Consider the following 15,326-nt stretch of genomic DNA (forward strand, 5'->3'; position numbering starts at 1 on the left):
ATTTTATTCTTGTGGTGGTAAGCGAGAGAATTCATTCTCTATACTTAGAACTGCTCAGTTCTTGTAACAATGGCTCAGAATCCAAAGAGTGGCAGCTCCGAAAAAGCTTCTCCAAGGGGGCATTGCAGCCATACATAATTGGAAGTGGTGGCTGGTCTTTGTTTTAGCTCTTAGTTATAGCCTCCCACCCGACAGAGCCTATGAAGAGCTCCTGAGAGGTAGACCGATAATTGAACACGTTCCCCCCCCGCCTTCACTTGCTGTAGCCACAAAATCAGAAATGCACAGTGACAGGTTCAGAAATTACAACAGGGAGAGGCAGTAACCAGAGCTCTGAGAGCACCCAGAATGAAAAAGCATCCACTCGAAATAAAAAAATCGAACAGGAATAGAATATCCAAGCAGCTTGTCTGAGGTGTTGTTCATTCAGCATCCACTCCTTGAGGAACTGTGGTGCTCCAGGCAGGGTAGCATAATGATTGACATTTGGGCTCTGAGTTCAAATTCCTATTCTGCTTCTTGCTAGCTCTTTGATCTTGGGAAATTAAACTCTGAGCCTCACTCTTCTGTAGAATGCAGATAATAGTGCTTTAGCATAGAGCTCTTGCAAAGGTCAGTGGATACTTAGAGCAATGCCTGGTGCATATCAGGCATCCAGTAAAGGGTCATGGTGGCGGTGGTGGTCATGATCACTATCACTGTCATTAGTAGGAAGTGCAACAAGACAGGCTCCGACTGCCCTTCCCCCATAGAAATTAGTTTGCTCCGATGGCTCATGTGGGAGAGTCCCGTAGATGTCGGGAGCAGATTCAGGGAGAGAAGATGGTTGCCCAGTCACCAGTTGGTTCCCATCCCCCACCACTCATTAGATTAAGAACTACTTGGAGCCATTCCCTGCAGTCGGTGCTGGATAGAGTTGAATGACTTGGTCCTGCCTCCAAAATCCCTCCACTGTATCTAACACATGAACCTGGAATTCCTTCTGCAGTTCACTCCAGTTATTGATCAGAATCTGTTCTAGGGGTTTCAGTAATTCATTCTCTGGGCTCCAGCTCTTTTTTCTAAGCTCTACTCTCAGGAAGTACCCCCCCCCTTTATTCATCATAATTTAAAAATGCATCCAAATGTTGAGAATTCTTGCCTACCCAAAATCAGAAGTGGCAGGAACCTTCAATATTCTCTTTTTTTTTTTTTTTTTTTGCTTCAAAGAACAGTAGTTCACCAAAGCCCCCTCAATCAAAGTAAATTATTACCATGACTTATGGTGAAAATTACTTAGGGCCACAGGTTAGCATAATCTTGCAGGTAATAATCATTGAGAAGGTAGAAATTTTGAACCAGACTCTCAACTTCTGTTGCTCTGTTGCCCAAGGATGGGATTTAGCAGGTGTGGTAAGAATCACAATTAAATCGTTAAACGCTAAGTGTCTTTGTGATTTGATGGGATCTGTAATTAGGGTTCTTTAGATTGCCTATGTGGGACACCACTTAAAAATGAACATTCGTTGGAAAATTTTGTATTGACTGTTTTTGTGTGTGTTCAAATGCGGTGTGGTTCTCCAGGTCACCCTGGAAAAGTCATGAGATACAGTTCTGATGGAATGGAGACTTAATCTCCTCATGCCATTTTCATTGTACAAAAGCGCAGAAGTTTCCCTAAAGTAACTTTTATTGGAGGCTGTTTTGTATTTTGACGACATCGTATTTCTGTATAGCACCCTCTGATTTTCACTGTTGGTTTTTGGGTTTCCCACCCCCACCCCCCCAACCCCCCATGTCTGCCTCTACCTTCTTGTACAAAAACTCCTTTGCACTCTTCACAGCATCAAGCTATGTGGGGGGGGGGGGGTGTGTATAAATAAATGCTTTAGGTGGAGAATGTCTTTGTTTTGTTACTAAGTCAAATGCAGCAAGAAAGAACAAATCTCTAATTTGTGAATTATTCTTACATTTCTTCAAGCCTGATCATTTCATTATTGAGTTTAAACTTTCCATCTGAAGGACGGTTTGCTTTTACATGAGGTTTTTACATCAGAAACGATGGTTGTGCCCACTGAGGATTCTTAACAATTCAGATTTGAAGGCCTAAGTCTGCTTGTCCTGGATTCAACAGCTTGCTGAGATGCACCAAATAAATGCAACGCGTGGTCTTAGGTGGCACCAATTAAAGAAGAGTGAAAAGCATAAAGCAGTTTTAGAAAAGGTCAAGCACACTTAGAAATAGGAATCCGCCATTGTTCATGCAACCTGAGGGATTTGAAAATAATTTAAAAAATCAATTTAAACATGTAGGCCACCCGGCTTTTCTTAGTTTGTTCCTCTCCTTCAGACGTGGTGTTATGGAGCCAGGAAAGCAGTTTTCCCCCTTTGGGAACCCCAGGCCAGAAAACTTCTGGAAGTGTCTGTGGCAGCTTGAATGCTGCTATTTAAGAGCTGATGAAGAGGCAGCTTGGAGAAAACCTCAAAAATAAATACTCTGATTCATCACTGTTGTGCAGGCTGCCCAGCCCTGAGCGCCAGCCCGGGGCTTCTGAGACAGAGGGTAACATTCAGTGCCGAGCAGGCTCAGCCCGAGTCGGGAGCCCTGACTGTCGGTGAGGGGGCGGAGAGGGAGGCAGCTGACGGCAGAACCTGGACGGGGCTGGGCACTTGAAGGCAAAGGACAGCGAGTGCTTGGTTTTTGCTTCATGGGGGGCAGGAGGGGGGAGGGGAGAGGAATAATCTGAAGACGGAGGTCTTCTGAGCGCAGGGACTGTCTCCTAAATAACCCAGAGCAGTGGGTTGGGTAGCTGCTGCGGTGCGGGGGCATCCATTCACAGTGGCCCCTGGAGGGGTGTCTCGGGGGGTCCTGCAAGCCCCGGGCACCCCAGCGCCTGGCAAAGGCCACAGTGGCAGTCGGGGAGGGCGAGCTCAGCTAGAACATCTGGATTTTTACTGACAGCTTGGAGTCAGCGATGGAATGTTAGAGACCGGCATCAGATCCCCAGCTCTGCCTCCTCCAACCCCTTCCTTCCCTTCTCTGCATTTGTATTTGTCCCGAGCTATAAAAAAGATGGCCAACCTCCCTTGTGGAGTTTGACGGTGATGGTGTAGGACATGTGCACCGTCAACAGTCATTATTAATACACGCTGGTCCATCACTAGATCTGATGCTCACCGGGTGGATTGCTTTGTGCATTTCCCTCCAAACCCTCAGAGCCTCCGTCTTGTCTTCCCAGCCCCATCCCACCCCAATCCCACCCTGCTGTGGGGAAGGGCAAGAGGAGGTGAGGCACATGCAGGGCAGGAACACTCCACAGAGGGAGTGGCTCTTGGTCGTGTCCCCCACCTGTCTCCTCTGGCCATCACAATGCTAGCTATAGGGGAACATGAAGGTTTGGAATAGACTCCAATGGAGTCTGGCTTATTCTTTGTAATAGCTCTAATAAGAAAGCTTGATGAATAAAGATGCAACAGTGAGGGTGTTCTTTAAAAAAACAAAACAAAAAAAACCTAGATTTTAACTGCCGTGCACTGTTTTTGCATTGCAGAGATAAGAGCTGCAGATGAGAATTTTGTAAGAAGGTCTTATAGAACGTGCTTCTGCTGCCACCTCCCACCCAACCCCCTCAGCTTGGGCTCCTGTCTCTCCTGTCCTTAAAAGGGACGATGAACTTTTGCAGAGCCGAGGGACACCAAAAGATTTTGGAGGCTTAGCTCCTCTTGTTTTTTTTCCCTCTGTGGCTTAAATTAATGTCTGCAACAGATATAAAGCAGGTAACTGGGATTCAGCGCTCGTTTATCCTTCTGGAGTTGGATGTGGAGGAAAAATTCCTACCCTCCAAACAGAGGCAAATCCGGAGGCAGCAGGTGACAGCTGCAGTTTGAGAGTAGGAATTACATGTGCAAAGTGGAGCTGACTTCCAATCCGCAGCTCCTAGCTCTTTGGAAGCGTGCACAGCTCTGCGTGCCTGCTGAATACAAAAGCCACAAAGGGAGGTGGCTAATTATGTTGAAAATTAAGGAAAAATATTGCCACTTTATATCACACTTACATACTTATTCTGGGGGTTGCAGAAAATGCCCTGTAAAAATGTATAATTATGTTTAAAACTCTTGCGTCTTAAGATTTTCCATCAATGTGTGTTTCTCAGCTATCAAATACCAAAGCCCTAAGCTTGTATGAGCCCCTGAAACATTTTTGAGTTCCACAGCAGATTTTTATAGATAGTTTGACCACATTTGTTCTTTCTGAGGCTGATAATAAGCCACCATGTGGAATCCCATAGTGGGAGTTTAGTAGCAGGCATTTATAGTGACCCTAAGCTCGTATTGCAGTTATTACGGTTCTGTATAAAGCCACAGGGGAAAAAAAGTCATTTCATGCTTTTAGAACTTACTAGTCAATGTTTAAAGAGTTGATACAGAGTGGACTAAGCCAAACATTTTTTTCCTAATCTTAAAATTACTACAGAGGGGTTATAAGAAACTGTTGTGTATCTGCGTTAAAAATAGAATGCTTTTTTCTTTTTTTCCTTTTGGTTATGCCTAGGTTTTCCATGATACAGTTTGTGGTTAATTAACTCAGGTCACATTTATTAGCATCACTACGTGCAGATGCTTCATGCTAGTTTCTGTGGACAAACTGGAGTGGTACTTAGTCTAAAAAGCTTCCTGTGTGTGAATGGGAAATGGGCAACTGGTTTACCATAAGCTTGCTGTAATTGAGCCAGAGCGCAGAAGGTCCCACGTGACTAGTACTGAGTATCATGGAGATGAGGCACGGAGGGACTCTTTCTGTCCAAAGAGGGCGGCTTAGGAAAGAGAACAGGTAGGAAGGATCTCGGAAGATGGTGCAATAAGACTTGGATGAGGGGGTGCTGTGGTGTCAAGGGGGAAGGGCAGAACATTCTGGACAGAGGCGCCGTGTTACAAAGTGAGAGGACTATTCAGAAACCAATAGCTGGGCAGGAATCCACGGCAGAGCCCTGCAGTACGCACTGAGGGATGGAAAGTAAGTGGGAGCCGATTGGGACTTGACCATCATGGGCCATTGTGTACTAAGCATCGTTTTGTTTTCCTTGGGAAATAGCATCATGCTACTAAATGATAAAGTACAAATTAATTGTATTTTTTATTTCATTGAATTAAAATTACATTGTTTGACAGGTCATTTTATTCTAGCGTGTGCAGGTAATTTTCTCAGAATGGGGGTACCATTTTAAAGATAGACTTCAATGAGTCAATGAGGTCTTTTCAAATAAATTACTCAGAAAATGTAATAGTTCTAAAATACCTTGGAGTTTTAACTGAAGTCAATTATTGTTTCATCCAATTAAAGTTGAATTATGCTGTTGTTCTCACACAATTTCCAAAGCTACACACTTCCATAATTTCTACTCTTGTTTTATAATCAGTAATAAAATGTTTAATACAATATGCTTGATTTAAGCATCTGACATATTATAAACTCTGCCTCCTAAATGGTCATCTGATGGTTTCTTTTCTAGGATGGCAGGTTTCTGGGCAGTGAATGGAGCTTGAAAATATTTATATGAAACACAATTTGGGAGGAGTTTCCTTAAAACAGTTCAGGTGTCCTAATTGAACGTTCAAAAGAATGCCAGTGTTTCTTGGCTTCCTGGCATTCCTTAAACACCATGTGCCTCTTCTTTCTTGCTCTTCTCACCAAAACGCCGCTCATTTTCTTATTTGTAGAATAAGAAACCGTAAGATATTAAAATATAGAAGTTACTGTGAGGTTAGGCTTTTGATGATATCAACTCTTATTTGAGACTAAAGAGTCTGTGAGTTCCAGCTTGTCTACTAGTATTAACATGAGATGACAAAGCGCGATGCAGAAGTCAAACTGGGACAACATTGGCTGTTAGCGATCATTAGTGCCGTCTGGAAGCTCATGCTCCCTACTCTGCAGGAAATGCCGGCACCCAAAGTCCATTACCCCAAACAAGCCCATCCTCTGGTTTTCTCTGTTAAATATCAGAAGCAGAAAATGAGAGATGGGGAAATGGTAGACTCATTGAGAAGAGGACTAAATTTCAGCAGACCCAATAATTATACAGAAACAAGACTGCTCCATGGCACTTAGTGTAGGAACAAAAGCCATATCTAGCTCACCGTCCCATTGCTGTGGACCAGAATGCTGGAAACACTGGTTCAGGGTCGTTATTATGGTAACTGAGAAAATGTTCAATTAAAATCAGGGTACTTAAAATACATTTCAGAAATATTTGTTCATGCATTGGCTTAAAAAAAACTTGGTACATAAAAATACTTAATTATCCAGAAAATGTGGACATTTGCTTACCAGAGTTACTTTGTTATATAGTACTTTTGGTCTTCTTTATTCAAAAAAATAATTTCCAGTATAATTTGTTTAAATTATCACAACTGCCCTAAGCAGGTTACTATTACATTCTCCCATTTTACAGGTGAAAGTGGTTAAGTGTTTGCTCAAGATTACATGATTTGAGTTTTTCAAGTATTGATTGGTTGCTGAACATTTTTTTAGGCTTAAGCAAATGATTTTTCCTGTCTTGCTTTCAAAAATGTTGCTTCTATTTGCCAGTGCTCCAAGAGTTAAATATAAAGAATTTATCTACAACACTGTACATCTTTATTTTTTATTTTTTATTTTTTTTTAGATTTTTTATTTATTTATTTGACAGAGAGAGTGAGAGAGGGTACACAAGCAGGGGGAGAGGGAGAAGTAGGCTTCCCGCCGAGCAGGGAGCCGGATGCAGAGCTCGATCCCAGGACCCCGGGATCATGACCTGAGCTGAAGGCAGACGCTTAACGACTGAGCCACCCACGCTCCCCAACACTGTATGTCTTTAAATTTAAGAAAAAATATTCATATCCATGTATTGAGACTTTTATTTTACATCCGGTTATGCTTTTCTTTGTCCAAGTTCCTAGTGTTTTACATCTGTAGCTGGTGATTGCCAGAGCTAAAATATAGGAAGAATTAATTTTAAAAAATGGTTTAAGCATCCCAGGCTCTGTCAATGTCTGTTTGCTTGGTGTTGCTGGCTATGTTTAAGGGAAAAAAATGAAGCAAAACTTTGTAATGGCATATACAACAAAGGGGAGAGCATTTTAAAATCTGATCATTCTAGGAATCACAGTATGGAAGGTGTCCTGAGGAATCCTAATACTCAACAGATTCTGGTGGAAAATATGAAGTAATCAGTGTATAATGTCACCTGAAAAAAATGCACCATATTCACTCTTACCTTAAATTGTATTTTGTATAATACTTTATTTAGATGTGTTAATTTTTCTCTGAAATCTGCTTTGCCTGATGTTAATATAGCCACTCTAGCCATCTTTTGATTGTTAACACGCTATGTCACTTTCTATTCTTTTATCTGTTTTTAAATTCAAAGTGTGTTTCATGTTGATAGCATATAGTTTGGTGTTAGCTTTTTTTAAAGATTTATTTAGAGAGCGAGCACACAAGCAGGGAGAGGGGCAGGAGAGGGAGAGAATCTAGAGCAGGCTCCGACTCCTCACTGAGTGTGGAGCCCATCGCGGGGCCTGATCCCACCACCCCGAGATCATGACCCAAGCCAAAATTGAGTTGGACGCTCAGCCGACTGAGCCTTCCAGGTGCCCCTGGTATTATCTTTTTATCCATTGTGATAAGCTTTGCCTTTTAATTGGAGTCTTTATACTGTTTACATGTAATGGGAGTAACATTAATTTACATTTGATTACTATCATCTTTCTGTGATGGTGCATTCTGTTCATTTTCCTTCTTTCCTATGTTTTTTGGGATAAAACTTTTATTCTAATTTACTTCATGATGGGTTTATTAGCTGCATTAGTTTCTTAGGGCTGCCATATAAACTACCAAGAACTGAGTGCCTTAAATTTATTTTTCTCATAGTTTTTAGACTTAAAAGTCCAAAATTAAGGTGTTGGGGGGGTCATGCTCCCTCTGAAGACTTTAGGGAAGAATTCTTCCTTTGTTTCTTCCTCGTTTGTTAGTTGCTGGTAATCCATGGTGTTCCTTAGCTTATAACTGCATCACTCCGTCTTCTGTCTCTGTCTTCACATAGTCATCCCCCATATGTACGTGTCTGTCTCCAAATCTACCTCTCCCTATAAAGACATTAGTCGTTGGATTTAGGGCCCACCCTAATTCAGTATGTCTTCATCTTAACTTGATTATATCTTCAAGACCCTATTTCTAAATAAGGTCACATTCACATGTACTTGGGGTTAAGACTTTGATGTATGGTTTTTGGGGGATATAGTTCAACCCACAACCTTAGCTATACCTCTTTGATTTTGTTTATTAGTGGTTGCTTAGGGTTTATGATCTCTATCCTTAACCAGTCCTTCTACCTTCCAATAACACATCACATATGTGTAAGCCCCTTACAACAGTTTGCTTCCATTTCCCCTCATTTCTAGTCAAGCGTCAAGTGCTGTGCTTAAAATTCAATAGGTAATGGGGATTAAGAGTACAGGGATCATGATGAGCATAGAATAATGCAAAGAGTTGTTGAATCACTATATTGTATGCCTGAAACCAATAACGCTAGATGTTATCTATACTAGAATTAAAATTAAAAACTTAAAAATTAAAATCCCAAGTCATTGTTCAAGCATGAGAAAACTTCCTATATTCTCACTACTACTAAGGTAAGCCCATTGTTATTTCTTGTCCCAAGTCTTCAGGAGTCTTGTTTCATCAGTTTACCATGGCGTTCTGTGATCTTGCCTCTCCTTACCTTTCTGCATTCATTTCTCACTTAGTTACTGTTTTTCTCCAAATATGACGGGCTGTGTCACATCTCTGTACCTTTGCTCACACTGAGCCTTGAACACCCTCCTGCCCACCTTATCTACCTGTCAAGCAATTATTTCCCTTTCAAAACCTACATAAGTCTTTCCTCCTCTGAACCATCCAGTGGAGCCAGCAGTGGCCTTTTGTGGATGACTCATACCCAAGTCCTAGTGCCTGCTACTTTCCACTGCCCAGTTTGTTGCCCCCTTTCCAAGAGGGGATAGACCTTGTAAGAGTCCTCTGTCTCTTAGCAACTAAGACAGCACCAGACCTCCTAATCCTTTCTCAGTAAATGTACACTGAAAATTAGGAATTGATGGCTGGTTTCACCCTTCCCTACTCCTTACTGAAAATTATGTGCAAACAACAAAATTTATGCTTGGCAGGTGTGATTACTTCTGTCCACCCTAAGTTTTGTCCATTCAGTGTTGAGTCATTTTGGTAGTTTCAAAGAGTGAAAGACATGGACATATTTTCCAGATGCATAACAAATATGGTGATTTCCACAATGATGTTGGAAATTATGAACCCCTAATACCACAAATTTGACTTGAATATTTCCATTAGCACATGATTTTTCAGAAGCAGAGAAATTATCTTAAGGTATTTTATTCCAGTGCATCAAAGCTCTTAACATAGAAAGATTATGCAAATATCTTTTAGGTAATTCTGACTAATAACATTGAGAGACATTAATGATGATTTGTAGCTGCGTAGAATTTAGCGAAACATGTCACTCTGCTCTTTTTCTTAGGCCTGTCCACAAATCCCAAGTCATTGTTCAAGCATGAGAACGTTGCAAAGGGTTTTTCCTGATTAGAGAAACCAAACCAATTCTAGCTGTAATAGTGGGTTCACAGCCTGAGCAAACTTGCTGCTGCCTTTTGTACAAGGAGACTCCCTTGAAGTTACTGGTAGAAGAGTATGTTATGAAGCAAAAACTATGGCTACTTACATTTTTCATTAGTCATGAAACCAACAAAAAATGTACTGAGATGAAGGACAGACTGAGCCTCACAGGGTTGATTCAGCCAGTACGGATGAGGGTGTTTCTCCTCAATACTCTTTGCCCCTTGGCAGGACTGTTTCCTGTCCTTCTCCAGAAAACGATTTATACTGGTGGAGGGATCTCCTTTTAGCAAAGTTCAGCAACATACTAATGGCCCAGTTGTACCGATTCCAGACTCTGGTCTCCAGAAGTATAAGTGAATCCATTTCTGTTGTTCACAGCCACCAGATTTGGGATCATTGTTTACCACAGCCCCAGGAAAGTCCTATGGGTACAGGTATCATTTTAAGCAAAACTGTTTTATAAAAATCCCGATTTAGGGGTGCCTGGGTGGCTCAGTTGGTTAAGCATCTGCCTTCAGCTCAGGTCATGATCCCAGCGTCCTGGGATCAAGCCCCACATCGGGCTCCCTGCTCATCGTCGGAAAGCCTGCTTCTCCCTCTCCCACTCCCCCTGCTTGTGTTCCCTCTCTCGCTGTGTCTCTGTCAAATAAATAAAATCTTTAAAAAAAAAAAATCCTGATTTATATAGGAGATAAGAGGAATCAATCCTTTATTGAAGTATAGTTTACATGTTATAAAATACATAGGTCTTAAGTATAGTGAGTTCTGAAAAATATGATTTATCTTCTAAAAACCTAGACCATGAGATTTTTTTAAATGCCAAATACTGTAGATTTATATTAATATGTTATCTCTCACTGCATAAGCAATTACCCCAGAACTTGGTGGCCTAAAGCAGCAGCATCTATGATTTTACAGTTTCTGTCCAAGCACAGCTTAGCTGGGTGCCTATGACTCGGGGTCTCAGAGGCAGCAGTTCCATTGTGGGCTTGGGGTGTACTGATCTCAGGGCTCGACTGGGCAAGGATCTGCTTCTGAGTTTGCTCACGTGAATGTTGGCAGGATTGTTTCTCACGGCTGTTGGACTGAGGCAGCACTTTGCTGTGGTTAGCTAGGAACCGAACTGCCCTCAGATCCTTAACTTCTGGGCTTCCTGCTTGTGTCCTTTGAAGCCTGTAACCTCAAGAGAAATGCCAGCAAGATTCACCGTCTTAGAACCTAATCACAGAGATGACAGCTGGGCGCTTTTGCTGTATCCTGTTAGAAGAAAGACAGTAGGTCCAGCCCACACTCAAGGAGGGGAGACCACAGAAGGTGTGAATACCAGGAGGTGGGACTCCCCAGGATATGGGTCCATAACAGCCTACTGCAATGCACAATAAAGTACATGCGTCACTATTTTAAGGGCCCATCAGTTCTCTGATCCCAGGTGTGTCTGTCAGGGCACATCTAAATCTATACAGCTTGAGGGGGAAAATCTCCTAAAAATGAGTGGTTTTAAAGTTATGATTCTTCTATCCTCAGGTGTGGTGGGATCAAAGGATTTGTGACCCTAGTAAGTAACCATGTAGATATGAAGGCAGTTTAGTTGTGTCACCTGTCACCTCCTGATACCCTTTCTTCTTCCCCCATGTCTCCTGGGCTTACCTACTGTGATTTTGAAATCTTTTCATAAGTTCTTTAATTATCCAAGCTCTGTACTGTCTTGACGGGGCGGCCTCTCCTTGCTACTGGAGCGGACAGCCAGCTGGGATTATCTGTTGCCCCTCAACACTTACAATATTGTGTTGCTACCATCCCATGATACTTAAGATCATACATTTGTCTCCTTAAGTAGATTGTGAACTCTTTGAACACAGCAGTGGTGTCTTCCTGAACAGCTAGCACCATATTTTAAATGTAACAGGGGCTTCAGGGCTGTTATTCTTTCTGGGTTGGTAGACATGGAGGGTAGACAGCCACGTAGAATGTTGTCACCCTTTTTGCATGGCCAGACTTCTTGGTGGCAGCACTCATGTAGCCTCCTTTATGGAAACTGCCACCCGAAAACCCATCCCCACGAAAATCATGCTTTTCCAGCACATGGCAGAATCCTTTGGAGGAATGCTCGCTTTTCCTTGACTTTATTATTGCATGTTCCCTTGTGTCACTTGGCCATCTTTGAACAGAGAAACAAGGTTGCTGCTTCCCCACCCAACCTGGTAGGTACTCTTTGCAAGTGTCTTAGACCAATTTCCCTCCTTAGAAGTTTATCTTGTAAGAATCCTGGTTTCTAAACTTCATCTGAGAAATTTCTAGGCAACGTGGTGACTTGTAGCCTAGTTGACCCCTTAAGAACCACTTAACAGTACTGGAGGACTACTCCACCCGGACTTATTTGAGTTACAAGAACACAAAGTCTTTGGGGTTTAAAAAAAAAAAAAAATTATGATGACTGGCACTTCTATTATGAAATACCGCAGTTGACAAACTTAGTTTCCGTAGTAATTTTAGATTGTCCTTAGGTGAAGGGTTTCCCCTCTAGACGCTGTTGAAAATATTATTAAAAATGTATGGAATCCTGGAAGAATCCACAAAGCATTTCACTGGTCATACCTTGGCAATGAAGACTACTAATTTTTTTTTTTTCCTATCATTAGATAGATAGCCTTCTCGTCTTTTTGCCCAGTGAATTTTCAGTTTTCTACCACTTTCTCTCAAGAAAATTGCTCCGTAAGAAGGGAGGCATTCATCCAGTTCAGCTCAGCTCAGCTTAGGCAAGCCATCCCTGAGACTAGAGTTCTTTTCGACTGAGCTGCCAGCTCGTGAGAACACCTTTGGGTATCGAGTTTCTGTTTACTGCCTGGATGCTTTCCATTTTAAACACATTTGGGTCTTTCCCTGAAAGGTACTTCTAAAATTTAAGATTGAGTTTTTATCACCAGAAAACATCTATTAAATATGCATCTGCACCTGGAGCCATCTACCAGTGAGTTAACTCCTGTGCTCTGAGGAGGATTTTCTTTTGTTTTTAAACCTAAGAGAATAGTTTTCGTGGGCATTAGGTGACAAAAGCTATCCAGTTCCATTTTTGTCCATAATATATTATTTAAAGACATTATGGAAGGGTTGACTCCTGGAGCCAAAGAGCTGGAAACATTTAACCAAAGGAAGAGAATGTGTGAAGACCTCAAAGCTGTCCTGAGACCTAGGAAAGGCAGTTGGGTGTGGAGGAGGTACGCTCCCTGATGCTCTCCAGGGAAGGACCACATTGGGCCAGGGCAGGGAACAAGCAGGCTAGTTTGGAGCAAGGTAGAAGCAAACCTGCCCGAGGTGTGGCAACAAACTAGACGATTTCACGAAGTTGTAAGCATCTGGTCTCCAACGCCATTCAGAGACCGCATGATTTCCTTCCCTCTGTGCTGTGGGAAGCACTGGTAGGAACTGGTAGGAAATGGGATGGGTAGGAGTCATTTTAAGGGATAGAATATTAATCTGCAATGTCTCTGATTTTTTTTTTTTAAGGGACTTGGTTAAGGACGTAATGAATTATTCAGAGATTCCTCTCTCTGAAGCAAGTTGCACAAAGGCAGACAACTTGATACAAATTACGATTCTAAAATTGTTAGTAATATATTTTATTCATGCACCCTACTTACAATAGCAGATTTCCTGCTTGACATTTCTCAGACATATTACTCATGATCCCACAGTGACTCTTTGAATGGGTGCGGGATCCAGCGCTAAAAATGATGTACACGGTCTAATGGGTTATTCAAGCCTGAACATTTTGGGGGGAAGAAAAATTACTCATTAGGATTTTCAAATGCATATCCTCAGTAAAATCATGGGTGTAGCAGCTCTCTTGTATCTTACATGGGGAAGGGCAGTTTCTGAATGATTCAGCAAGGGTCCGGTCCGTTTTTCACAGGGCTCTGTAGCGTAACTCACAGAGATGGCTTCAGCGGGCACTGTAGGTTTTCCTTCCATACTTCCCAGCTGCTGAAATTTTGTGTTTCCCTGAATGAGCGGTAAGACCCACCATGGGAGATTTCCTGCAGGCCTGTGAGGAGGAGTTAGAGAACTGTCTTGAGTTCATGTGCAGAACAGATGTTGTGAGATGCTGGTTTGGAGCCCACTCTCCTGTCTCATGGGCACATGTTCTGAAGAGTCAGAGGACGCCAGCCCAGATGCCCACCAGCAAGCCCTGGCATTTGCTGGCCTCTGGGAGCCTATAATTCACCCCCCCCCCCGCCTCGGAATATAGCCCCCTGCTGCCAAACTCTGAAGTATTTAAGAACTCTATAGCCGTAGCCAACGTGGGGACAGCTATGCACTCAGGAATTCTCATGAAGCCTGGGGAAGCCCCTCAGTGCTAAGTGTGAGGTCCAGTCTGATGACTGTTGGTTTGGTCGATGGTTGATGTACCAGATACTTATTTAATGGCGAGTACGTGCCAGGCATTGTGTGGACACCAAAGCCTATATGGACATTTCCCCTTCTGGAGCTTAGGGTCTAGGTGGGGAGATTGACCGTGAACATGTATGCAGACCGATGTGTTACCGCAAGTCATGCTGGGTGCCGCTTAGCCCAGAATAGCTGCGCTGATAGGGAATACTAGAGAAGTGCTTTCTTCTGTTGGAGGCTGGGGCATGGCTTTGCTAGGATTGGACCTACACGCCAAGACTCCTAGAATGTGTGAAATCAGTGTAGGTAAGAGCAGAGCAAAGTGCATTCCAGGTGGAGCAGAGCCTGGCAGTGGACCAGGACGAACAAGGCGCAGGTGAGGCGGGCAGAGGCAGGAGGTGCTGGGCCTGTCGGCCGTGGTGAGGGATTCCATTCTAAGTGCAGCAAAGGGGAGTGCTGCGGTGTTCGGCTGGGGGTGAGATGGCCAAAAAGATCACCCTGGTTACTCCCCGGAAAGAAGGAAAAATGGGCAAGAGAGAAACTTGAGGAGAGCCGTGGGTAAACACAGTCCTCAGGTGGAAGGTGGCCAAGCCTTCCACTGGGTGGCAGTGGTGAAGGTGATGGGAAGTGAAGGTGGGGAGAAGGTTCACTTATGGATCAGCTTGCCGTGGGCAGATCCTGCCGTGTGCAGATCCAGCTCTAAACAGCACACCTTGGGCTGAGAGTGGTTTACCATTAACGTCGCGGTTGTCTTCCTAGAGGTAAACGGATGGTCCGTGCGAAGTGGAAACCGTGCTGGTGAGAACTGGGGGCAACAAGAAGAACTTGGTGCTCAAGGATCTCTCCCTTGCTGTGATTTCATGTCTGAACAAGCATGGCATCCCTCTGGGCTCAAGGGGGACAGCTGAGGGACCCCCACATTTGGATCCACCCTAGCTATTGCCCTGGAAGGTTTGAGCCAAGGAGTCCTTGAGCCAGACTGAGGAGGTGAGCCTCAGAAGGCCCCCAGCACCCTCGTCTTAGAGTTTAGGAAACTGAGGCTCAGGGAGGTGATGGGGTTATTCATCCAAAGATACACAGCTGAGTTAGGGGCAGAGCCAGAGAGAACCTGTCCGCTGAAGCAAATTTGCTTTCTTTTACTGAGAATTTTGAGTGATACTTTTGGAAATCTTCATTTAAATCCTTCTAGGATCTAATTTTAAAAAATCCTTTCAGAATTTATATAAGGATTAAGCCAGTTAAAACCCCAGGACTGTTTCAAGTAAACAGCTTAAAAGTGGAATCTTAATGT

The sequence above is a fragment of the Leptonychotes weddellii genome, chromosome 15, assembly GCF_054177405.1.
Source record: "Leptonychotes weddellii isolate Sample4059 chromosome 15, ASM5417740v2, whole genome shotgun sequence".
NCBI classification, from domain to species: domain Eukaryota; kingdom Metazoa; phylum Chordata; class Mammalia; order Carnivora; family Phocidae; genus Leptonychotes; species Leptonychotes weddellii.